The sequence below is a fragment of the Rhinolophus ferrumequinum genome, chromosome 2, assembly GCF_004115265.2.
Source record: "Rhinolophus ferrumequinum isolate MPI-CBG mRhiFer1 chromosome 2, mRhiFer1_v1.p, whole genome shotgun sequence".
Lineage (NCBI taxonomy): Eukaryota > Metazoa > Chordata > Mammalia > Chiroptera > Rhinolophidae > Rhinolophus > Rhinolophus ferrumequinum.
In genome coordinates, this window is record NC_046285.1 from 4,349,334 (window position 1) to 4,362,141 (window position 12,808).

Sequence of the window (12,808 nt, forward strand, 5' to 3'; positions counted from 1 at the left end):
CTCACATTCCTCATTCAATCTGTCAACTAATCCTGCCAGTTCATGCTTCATGATATGCATGATTTGACAACATGCATCATTTTCAATGATGCCACCTTTGCCTAGCCACTACAGTCTATCACCAGGAGAACTGAAATAATTGGCTCACTTGTTTCCCTTCAGTGTCACTCTATAAGGCAGGTTGTGTCATACTTCTGCTCAAAACATTTCCATGACTTTCAAGTACGAGAAGAGAAAACCAGACACTCTCAGATGGTTCTGCTATGCTCTGCAACATCTCATCTTCACATTTTTCCCTGAGCCTCACTCTTATTCCCCTTTTCACTGTATTTTTGCCAGTTGGCTTCATTCCTGTTTTCCAAGAACAAAAACACAGGTACACATCTACCTCAGGGAATTTGTGCCAGCTTATCTTCTTTCTTAGAAATTTCTTCCTACAGATATTCTTATGGTTAACTTCTTCACATCGTTCTGGTTTTTGTTCAAATGTTATATTGTAAACAACCTATACCCTATGTTGTCTTTCCCTCTTTCTTCGTTTTCTTTTATACTACTTTTAATTATATTCCATGATAAATGATTTACTTATGAGTTTGTTCACTTCTCTTCACTGCCAATTGAACTGTAAACTTCATGATGTCAGGGATTTTTGTTGGTTTTGATCACAGAGTGCCTGGCTCATATTTAAGCTCTTAGTAAACAACATTTACCTGTGATATACTTTATATCTCAGGCTTTTCTCACCTGAAAACTTATGTTGTGAAATACATTGTTATGCAGTGAGATACATGAATTTGAATATAAGTGTAATAATAGCAAGAACAACCCTCTCTAGTGAGTTCTTTAAAATTAAAGAACTACTATGAAACCCTTTACACATTATTGGAGCCTTAATTCTTCCTGAGCAATATTTTGTGAGGAGCATTCAAGTGTGGTACATCAACAATTTGAATGGCTTCAGGCCTACTGTTAGAGAGTTGAAGACAACGACATTTCTTTTATATTTGATATTCAATATTATTGGTAGTGCATAAATAGATTTGAACAATAGTTTTACAAACCTTTGAAATGATTTTTCCTGCTTTGTTTTAATTGTAATTCAAATTTAAAGATTACACTTCAAGTTACTTACAAATAAATGTTATTTATAGCCTTGGCGTATTTTGTATTTTACTTTTGAATACACTTTCTGTGATTACCACTTAATTAAATATCAGGAAAAAAACACACACAAAAAAACCATGAGTTAGTTTTTAAATTAGGAATTTTTAATAAGTAAACTTGTATGCATGAGAACATGCATCATAAAGCATAAAGACCATAAATCAATGAATTTTTTCAAAATGAATTCTCCCATTTAAGTGGGACTCACATTAAAAAGTAGAACATTATTTGCATGCCAAAAGCTTCCTTACTGCCCAGTCAAGGCACTATTTTCCCAAAAGTAAACTCTTCATTGACTTATAATATTAGAGATTTGCCTGTATGAATGTTTACTTTTATGAAATTTTCAATTTTTACACACCTGAAATCGTTCTCTTTTGTTTCTGCTTTCTTTTCCTTAACATTACATTTGTGAGCTATATCCCTATTCTTGCATGTGGCAACATAAAAAATAGCATTTTTTTATTTGGGCAGAGTATTCAATTTTATGAATACTTTATTACAACTTATTTACCTATTCTGCTAGACAACATCTGGGTTGTGTCCAATTTTTGACTACTATTATGGTGCTCCCACATGCAGACTGCATGTCTTAGGTGGTTATATATAAGCAATTTTGTTGAATATCAAGGATTGGAATTGATGGCTCATAGGCACACATATGGTTAATTTAGCATACACTGCTACGTGGTTTCCCAAAGGGTTTTCACCAATTTACATTCACCAGTAGTGCATGATAATTCCATATGCCCCATATCCTCTTTTCCAGCCGTTCTTGTGGAGAAATAGTAGTATATTGTGATTTTAATGTGTATTGCCTAAAGACTGAAAAAGCTAAACACTCTCTTCTATGTCTATATTTGCCATGTTTTTTTCTCTTGTGAAGTGCGTGTTCACTTCTTTTGCCCATTTTCTATTTTTCTCCTTAAAAAAAAGTTGAATTATAATGTATATTATATGTTTCCCCACTGTGTAGTTAGATGGTTTCTTTCTTTTTCTGTATATGTGCTGCTGAAGCGAGCACGATGTTTTCTTTCTTAACAGTATATTATGAATAACAGAACTCTTAATTTTAATGTAGCCCAGTTTATTATTTTTTTCCTTTGGGTCTGACAATTTTTGTTTACTAATAAGGAAATATTGACTACCACAGCTACAGAAAAATACTTTCCTATATAGTTTTACAGGCTATTATTTTCCTTTTAACATGTAGATTGATAATGCACCTGAAATTGATTTTTTATAAGTATCAAATTGACCTTACATGGTAACTTAAAATTTTATCCTCCTCCCTTTACTGCCCTGTTACCTGTGTTATAAATGACAATGAACGCATATGGACAGATCTATTTCTTAACTCTATTAAGTCCGTTTGTCTGCTTGTCTGTCCTTTGATATCTATCCTTACACCAAATTTACTTGTAATTACAATCTCAGCTTGTGGTTAAGTGTTTGAGTTTTGTTCTTTTCTACAAAGGTTTAGAGAAACACCACTTATGCATCTTTGGACCTAAAGTGTTTTAGTCATTGAGAGTAAAATCTAAACAGATCTACTTACAACATAACTTAACACGTTTTACCACAAATGAATAGATCATTGTTCATTCTCTATTTCTTAGTTAAATTCAAATAAATTTTAAAGTCCTTAATAATAACATTTATCAACGCATTTTATAAAAGTATTTCTCATAAATCTATCAGAAAAGGTTGTAACACATGTTGTGCTTATAAAGAGTGAGATTTAGAAATAAATGCAACAGTTTTTAACATCTCTAGATTCTGATACACAATCTTGGGATGATGCCCGAGGCTGGGGGATTCTGTACAGCACAGTAAAAAATATAAAAACACCCAAAAGGAATGGGAGACACACTAAGGTGTTTGAAGGGAAGGGGAATGAATATAAGCCGAAGACTTTCCCTAAAAATGTAGGGGTGGCTGGAACTTTAAATTCTGGAGGTGAGGGTAGAGGGACATTACACACCCCATAGGGTAGGGAACAGAACCTGATGGACCATAAATGAGGGGCCTGGGGTCACTGGTGCTGTGCTTTATTGGGAGAGTCAGGCAACCCTCTCTGTCTTCTAGAAAGAAGCAGATGGCTTTCCTTGCATAGATAGAGCAGCATAGAAAAAGCAAGCAGAAGCACCCTTCGAGCAGAAGGTGAGCCGCCAGTGCACCTACTTCTGACACCATGTATTCAGTCTCCTCCTGGGCAAAGCTCTTGGACAGCTCGTGTAGTCCTGTTTCTGGTTTATAACACATGGAGAAGTCAGAAACTGAGATGACCTTGAATTATTTGATGAGAGAAGTGAGGTCGTGGCGGGGTTTGTAATTCAAAATCACCTTGGTGTTCAAAAGGAACTTGTTCTCACATGCAGATAAATCTTCACAAAAATTCTTTTCAAAACTGTGCCCTCTGACACTATCAAAGTCATATTCTCTAACCTAGTCAACCTTTGTCTTTGCTACAGATCCTTTCATGTTGGTTTTCATTTTGCTACACCTGAAGGAGAAAGAGTCGAATGTAGTAGGATCTATTTGTGTTTCAAAGCTGGCTGAGTAATGCATCATAGCCTCCAAAACAGTTTGAGGTGTGTGGAAATAAAGTACTCTCCCGCAAACTGCTCAACACGATAATATTCTCTGCCACCTATGCAGACATTTATTAATCATGTGTTTATTAGCAAGCCAGCACAAAACAGTTCAAACGGTTCATTCTGTCAGCTTGAATAAACAGTTCTGTCCCTTCAGGTGTCCTGAGCACAATTTAAAAGATTCACGGAAGGCAGACCTTCAGCTTTCCAGAGACGGGCAGAATTTTATAACCACTAGAGTTGGCATCACAGATCCACCTAACCTAATGGCTGGACACAGGACATTTTAAGAATCAATCTTGTAGTGCTATCCCCATGGGCTGTCCTACCTCATTGGATTTCTATAGCCATGTGTGTGGGAGGTGTTTCAAAATATTTTAGCCATGCCACACAAGTGGAATATATTTAAATGCATAAAAGAGAGCTTATTTGAAATATTTATCATGGAACGTTATTTTCACTAATAAAAGTATATTTCTGACATTGACTATGTTAATTTTGTAAGTGTAGGGTGTTGATCAAATTCAGATTAAAAACACCCTTATAGAAGCCACCTGTGACATGCAGCTTTTATGAGATAATGCTAGATGGCTACAGATAGACTATGCATTGTTCATTAGCACGCAAGCACTACAGGATTATCTTTTAACTAAAATAATACCCACATGATACCACACTGTACATAATAAAACATTTTTAAAGAAGTTGTACATGTTGTAGAAACTAATCTAAAATAATCAAATCATAAAAAGCACAAGTTACCTTATTACTTAACATGGAAGAGCAGGGATTAGGGTGAAGGCTAAAGGATTTAGTGCAATGTTCAAAAATATCATAAACTAACAAATTGACGCTTTACTTTAACGTTTATTCATATCAAAGAGTACATCATTAAAGTATGGAAGCTTCCTAAGACAGTAAATTTATCCTGGAGCAATGGAAGGACAGTCTCGTCTAATTAATTTTAAGACGACAATAGGAAACAAACATAAAATGTAATCTAAAAGATAGTATTAATATTATGTCCACTTTATAGATAAGGAAAATGAGCCACATGATAATATACCTTTCGATGAAGAATTTAAATATACCTTGTGTCATATCATCTTTCATAATGTATTATTTTCTTAATGCAGTAGGTTGATGTAGATCGTTTAGTTTTAAATTAATAGTGGACAAAAATCTACATTAAGAAGTATGTTAATGTAGTTTAAATCATTATTATGGTTCAAATTCAATAGCTGAATTTACACTGAATTTGTAAGATATGGGCATAAAGTGTCAGGAAATAGCATATTGGCAACACAGATTTCTAGAGGTAAGTTTAATTTTCCTTTAGGAAAAGTCTGACTAACAGCTTGCCCCTCTAGAAAAAAGAGGACTTTTTTATGTTTACCTTTTCTGGACTTCGTTTCTTTGGGGAAAATCCATAAGTAACTCTTTGGAATTCATTCTTAGTACAGAGTACCAAATATATATCAAGTATTGTTATAAAATTAATGCCAACAATATGTAACATTGGCAATGCAATTATAACTTTCCAACTACTTTGATATCTATTAATGCTTGCATCAGTATCAGCATTTTGAAAATAACTCATCATTCCTGTTGAACTTTAAGTTCTACTTTCAAGTACAGTGTTAAAATTAATGAACTTTTGAAACAGCCATATAGGCAAGAAAAAAATATAGTATGCTTTTTAATTGAATTTCTATACAATGCTTTAGATAAAAGGGAATAACAGAGACGATGAAAAGAGATAAAATCTAAGTGTCTGAAAAACTTATTTTCAACTGAGTGTTAATTTACTTTCCTGTTCTAAAACCAGCCTGAATTTTAAACCTGTTCCTCCCCACCCCCCGAAACTTAATAGAATTGTACTAACAACATAAACAATGTTTCTGGAAGAAAAAGAAAAATCCACCATTCTAAAATTTTGGTGACAAAAACTTTGTCCCAGATAAGATATGCTAGCAAAAATACTTTTCAAAATATGTATGAGTCTTTTCTATGTGTAAGCTGAATTGATCATTCTAATTCTATATTATAATGCCAAAGAAGGAAATTTCAACTCTTAAGAAGTTTACATACTAATCACTCTCTGGAGGGGTTTACTTGTGTTTCTTTTGTGTGTTGTTTTTCTCTTTTTAAGTCTTTACATAGTCAAATAGCAGTAAGACAAACATGATGACTTGAAGCTGTTGTGTAGCAGATACATCAGCTGCACAGATGAGCAGAATAAAAGAAACGTGGTAAATATGAGGCCCGCAGTGCCTGCAACTTGAATGAGGTTCAATGGCCAGCGAACGCTTAAAAATCAGACCACATAAAACATTTAAAAATTTTGATGCCAACAAGGATTGAAACAGCTGTTGAGGTCAGCGTGAGTGCAGTTACATATAGTATAATGTTGTAACTGTATTATTAAAATGTGCGTGAAGGAATCTTGAAGTTTAAACCACACAAATGCAGTACAGTTTCCACATAATCTGAGAGATCCTTTTAAAAGTCTAAGTAAACTGAAGTCACTCATGTGCTGAAAACACTCCAATGACTTCCCGTCACATTCAGAATAAAGCCAGGTCATTTCCTGGGCTTTTGTCTATTCCTCACCCCCTTTTCTGACTGCTCTTTCCCCGTTCTGTGCTACCGCCACCACTGTACTTCACGGATGTCTTGGAAAATACCGTATCTCAAGTGTCAGGGACTTTGCCCCTATTTCCTCTGCCTAGAATGTTCTTTGTTGGTCAGAGAAACCTAGAGCTCAGTCTCTTGTTTCAGTCAGTGCCCACTTAGGAATATGGAAACCCTTCTAGTTAATTCAAGCCGAGAGAGACTCAATGTCAGCATATGGCTACAGAAGAGATGGAAGGGCAAGGAGAACAAAGCAGAGAGTATTTGGGTGTAACTCAGAGATGAAAACTTGTTGCCAACTGTATCAGACAAAGTACTGCTCCCAAGTTCCCAAAGATGCGCACACACGTACTAATTCGTGGAACCTATGCATGTGTGAATCTGCTAGGGGGAATTAAGGTTGCAGACAGAGTTAAAAATATTAATAGCTGACCTTAAGTTAAGGGAATTTTCTTGGATTATCCAGGTGGGCAGAATGTAATTACACTGCTCTGTATACATGGTAGAGGGAGGCAGCAGAGCAGGATTAAAGGAATCTGAAGAGCTACTCTGTTGGCTTTGAATATGGAGGAAGGCCTGCGTTATCAAGAAGCATAGCAGCCTCTCACAGCTGGAAACATCAAGAACCGATTCTGCCTTAGAGCCCCGGAAGGAACATAGCTCTGCTAACACCTTGCTTTCAGTCTAGTGAGACCTATTGTAGACTTCTGATTTCCAGAACTACAAGAAAACAAATTTGTGTTGTTTTAAGCTGCTAAGTGTGTGATAATGTGTTACAGCAGCAACAAAAATTTCATACATCACCCTGGAGCCTATCAATTCACGTGTCCATCTAAGCTGCTGGTTGGGTTAACCACGTAAATAACAAAAATTCACGACCTGTAGTTTTCTTGTTTATGATAGTTTTATTACAGGTTGGTTCACATTCATTGGACTTTCACAGTTATTTTTAGGGTTTTGACTTCCAACCATATGTTTTTATGCTTTTTAATCCATTATTTTATCCCTGAATGTTCTAGAATATCAAACATATAAACCAATTTTTTTCTAGACTTTTTTTAGTCATTGTTCATGGCAAACACAAACTCATTATGCTCAAAATAAGTCTTATTAAATTCTTTTAAAAAATGCCCTTGTACTTATTCTCTTCACTCTTCAATATCCCTTAAACTGGTTGCATTCATTTGTGTCCTTATTTTGGGATAAGGCCTACTATCATATGGCATTTTAAAATCACAATTCACGTTTATATCCCAACATGTATTCATCAGAACCTACTGGCTGTTTTACGTCCCAATTACTTTTTGACTTTCTTCTTCCTCACCATCTGAATGAAGCTGACTCCCATGGTGCTGGTTCTGGCCAACTTTTCTTGCCTGAACTATTGCTTCTACTTCTTGAAGTGTCTCTCATCTGTGGTACATAGTTTTCATTTTTGCTTCCTTCATCTTTTGAACGATTTCCTCTTTTTGCATTTTGATAGGATCTCACATTGTAAGTTTCTCCTTCCAAAGGTAGCATCCCAAAGACACTATTTGCTAGTTTCCCACGGCGTTAGTATACAGACAGGTATCCATCACTCAGACACACACGATGGACAAGATGCTGGTTGTGAAGTGAGTGGCCATGTGCCTGTTAGGCTGTAAGGGCTGGTGGCGGAGTGGCAGCACAGGTTTTAATGTCAGGTCATCCCTTGGTAGTCTGGGGTTTGTCATCAACAAGCCACTGCTACCCGCCCAGCTTGTGATGTAGTTCTGTGTATCTCTCCGTTCAATTAAATCTCAAGCCTGTTTCTGTAGATCTTTCAATATTTCTATGAGCTAATATCTGTTAGCAAATAATTTTGCTGGTTAACAGAATTATATTTATGATCTACATAATGACTAGAATGAGCTTTAAAAGTACAAAACGAATTCCGCTACCAAACCTCACCACTGTTCGGTGCTTCCAACTGACACACACCAAGATGAATCCTGGCTCCTTTAAATTACACACAAGCTCCTCCCTGATACTGCTCCGACCTGGTTTCTATGTTCTCATCATGTGCTCCACATGAAATTTTACAACTCCAAGACTCTTTCTCATGATTCCATCTAAAATATCCATGTCCCCTCCCCCAGTTACTAAGCTCATTCTGATCTTCTGAAACAGAAATCAAGCACGGTCTCCTCCAAGCAGACTCCAGTGTCTTTTCCTCACCCCACTCTACTGTCCTGCCTTGGTCACGGTGTCATTTCCTTGTGACCTCATAGCGCCCTGCACAGTCCTTTTTCGCAACAATGATCTGTGCTTATGTGTCTCCCCTACTTTCTCGAGTTCCTTGATAAAGCCTGAAAATATCCATACCAGTTAAATTTGTGTATTCCTCACACCTAGCTGCATCTGCTACTTAACACATTCATACATGTTTTAGTGATTCTGGTATGAGCAATCTGTATGTGATTGGGATTGTACTCATAATTAGAATAAGGAAATGCAAGGATAGGGAAAACCTTTCTCTTCCCCAATGCAGAGGGAAGTAGAGGCATTTATTTCTTGTAAGATGATTTGTGAGAAAGAAATTCTATGAACAAAGAGGTTCAGAAAATATTGCAGAATATATCTCCTATTGGAGATTTATTATCTTCATTGAAATGTTAAAGGTTTCAAGAAATCATGCAGGATCAGAAATGTATAACTTTATTTCTTCATTTTGTAGCACCATAAACTAACAGGTTGTAGAAACAGGGTGCTGAGGGGTTGAATAATAGTGGACAGGTGAAAACAGAGCCAGCTGGTCTCTCACTCTTACTTGGTCTGTCATTTTCAGTGCTGTGGTAGTGGGAATCTCTAATATTCCATTATATTACACTTTTTCCCATGGTTCAGAAAACTACACGTGAAATGTTTTTATATAGAAAAAGAGCATAGTGCTTTTAGACCTGATCAGAATCAATGATGGAATTGCCAAACCTGAACAGAAAATATTTGACAGTAAATGTTTTTCTTCAATCCATTCATTTCAAATTGAACTTCCAAAATTGACCTATGCAGCTGTCAACAATCCTTACTTTAATACCGATTTGACTCAATGTCAAGGAAACCAAATAAGCAGGGCTCTGAAGCAGGGGAAGTGAAATTAGCAGACAGTAAAATTGACACTGTTGAAGAATAGTTTGTTTTAAAATGATGAATATCATAATTTTCATGAGTGTACACATTACAGCAGAAGCTATCTGTCTATAAAAAATTGATTTGTTACCAAAATAGCAGTAAGAACTTTCTTTCAATGTAACTCTCTATGGAAGTGTAGCAATTTTGTTTGCAATTCTGTGTAGAAACAAGCAAGTTTCATATAGTTACTAATTTTACTCTCTCATACTAGAGGTTGCTCATTTGTTTTTTCCCCATGTATTTTATTTTCAGCTGGGAAAAATGGCCACCCAGAATAATACATTCCCCCACTTTCCTTGCAACTATCTGTGAAGATGTGGCTACCTCTGGCCAACGGGATATAACATGAAACAAAATGAACATTTTCCATGTCAGCTTTTAGGAATTGCACTTGGAGACCCCTAGGTACATCCTTCCTACGTCCTAATGCCTGTACTAACAGGGAAATTTTCCCCGTAAGGAGAAGAGTCACACTATACAGATGGCCAAGAAATAAACTGGAAGAATCCAGTCTGGAATAGATTTCTTTTTTCCAAAAATAGGCACAGCAATATTTCAGATCTCAAATACTGTCCTAGAACCAGCTGCCTGTTACTGTTGCCACACCCTATAAAGTGGCAGAGTGATTTCCTTTTCACAGGAACCTGGGTGAGATTGTGACAGCCTCAAAGATCAGAATGTGCTCAAAAGTGACATTGCAAGACCTCTGAGGCTGGGTCAAAAAAGAAAGCTTTTCCCGAGTCTCTTTCCCGCCTAGGACGCTCACCCTTAGGACCAGGCCTCCATGCTGGAGGAAACACAGTATAAGGACATCATGGAGAGGCACAACCACGAGACTATGACTAAGCAAGGTTTCCGACGGATCCAGCCTCCAGCCTTCCAGTCTTCCTGCTGACACTCCCAACATTGGAGCAAACACACATCATCTCCATGACCCATTCAAATTCCTCACCCACACAACCTGAACACAATAAATGTTTGTTTTGTTCTATGCCACTAAATTGTGGGGTAATTCTGTTACAGAGTCAGATACAGTGAAACACTGGATTGCTGGGGGTTTTGTAGATGAGTGCTGCCGTACAAAACCTGGAATGAATGGCTTGAACTTGAATGTGAAAAATCTGATCCTGTTTAAGCCGCTCTCAATCAGGGTTTTGTATTTTCTTATCTATAGTTGAAGGTAATCCAGCTTCTACTCAGGCTCTCTCCCAGGCTCACAGTTACAATTGCCATGTGTATATACACTGACCAAAGCTCTATCTGTAATCCAGACCTTGCCCTAGAGCTCCAGATTTGTATATTCAGCTGTCTACTGGTGATCTTCACCTTCACGCCTCACAGGAAGATCAGAAGCAACACATATATCTCAACCCAAACTCATTAATATTTTCCCACAATCTGGTTTTCTTTTTATATTCTGTACTTTGGTTAAAGGCATCATTCAACAGTCAGTTAATCCAAAAAGCGGATATTCCTCCTTTTCTCTCTTTCATACATACCACTGTCCAGAATCAAGTTCTATGTATTCTGTCTACTAAAATTGTCCTCTTCGGTACACATTGCCCACGTTATAGTTCCATCTGTTCTTATTTCCTGTCTTACATCACCCCACAACCCTTTTTCTGTAATCGCTTCCCTGCTCATACTATCAAGTCTTCCTTCATTGTGCAGATAACGAAGACTTTTCCAAAATGGAAATGGGATCGGAGCAGTGTCCTGATGATACACCTTGGTCTTACATCTCCTATTGGATATGTCATCATTCTTCCTTCCAACAAGAAAACCAAGACTATTGTATACACTTTTTTGTTCTGTGTCCTCCTAGCACCATTTTCATGCATTCACCATAACATATAACTTAGCTTTCCAGGTTTCTCCCTTTATAATGTGCTATCTAGAAGGCATTTACTATATCTTTTCCCTCTATATTTTCTAGCCAAATTCCTGGTGCATTAAATACACTCATAACTATTTTTGGAATCAGTGAACTACTGAAGAGTCTACTATGGATATAAAAATTTCAGCAACCATTTCCCACTCTTCCCATTACTCCAACAATAAGAAAAGTGTTGATTTATTTTTACGCAGTATTTTCCCTCTATTATAAAAATCACTTTTACTGTAATTGTTTATACATATGACAGCATCCATTTATTGAATCCAGAGCAGAAATGGTTTATTGGAAGTTAATTAGACTTAGGCTTCAGGACCACTTAATTGCATGGCCTCTTCTAAAATCATATATACGATTTCTATCATATATATCATTCTAAAATCATATATATATATATGATTTTATATATATAAATTTATATATATATATATAATTTCTTTTTTAAAACATAATTTCCCAAGTTATATGCATGTCCCACATATCTAGATTTATCCCTGTTCTAATCAGATTTATTTAGTGCCTACCATATGACAGAGAATATACTATTCTAGAATATTATATAGTATATTCTAGAATACCTGCAAGAATATAAGAACAAGTGAAATGAATTCAGTGCTACATAATTTACTTTAGACAGCTGAATGTTTTATTTGCATAAGGTCATGCTCGCTACATCTCATATTATCATGTCTCTTCATATCTGGTCCCTTTGTCCTCTTACTTATTTCCTTTATTAATAACAGAATTAACCCAACATCCTTCAAAATCTTATTTCAACACACTCTTCTGGCCACATAGCCTGAGATTTCCTCTTCCAAAACACCCCTGATCATTAACTACTCATCAATCATTCCCCAGTTGTCTCTCCACTCAAGTTACTTTTCTCTTTTCAGCATCCAGTGTTTATAATACTGTCTCAGACATTCTTCAACTCAAATTGGCAGAGTTAATCACTGCTTCCTTTGCCCTCTGAGCCATCTGATCTTACCTTGAGCCTGGTGTTTGTCCCACTGTGCTACTTAGGAGATATCAGTTGGAATTGGATCCAGCGGCTTAAAACTCAATATTGATAACAGCGGCTCCATTGATTATTTTCTGTTTGCTTATCTAGGTCTTTTCTGTTCCCATTTCCACCCTGCTCTGTGCCCAGGAAGGCTGACCTTTACAGACTGTTTCACTCTCCCTCCTTTCCCCTCTAGATTCTGGTTGGCTTCAGCCAATTGGAGGTACTGGCAGGAAATTGCTATTTGAGAGAGTGGTCAGAGTATGTGGTTTTCCCCGCCCCTCCTGCTAAGCATCAGCACTGGCTTTGTCCTTCTGCCTCAACCTCAGATCCTGTTGCATGACCTTTCTTCTGTGATCCCAG

General features: G+C 36.7%; 1 long non-coding RNA gene across 1 annotated transcript in view; it reads right to left on the minus strand.

Annotated features, from left to right (window-relative positions):
• LOC117031748 (uncharacterized) overlaps positions 1 to 12,592 on the minus strand; it is a 106,013-nt gene extending 93,421 nt beyond the window's left edge. Inside the window, exon 1 of the long non-coding RNA XR_004424606.1 lies at positions 12,431 to 12,592. This is a non-coding gene — a long non-coding RNA (uncharacterized LOC117031748). The remainder of the gene's footprint in view (positions 1 to 12,430) is intronic.
• Positions 12,593 to 12,808: the final 216 nt, after the last annotated feature.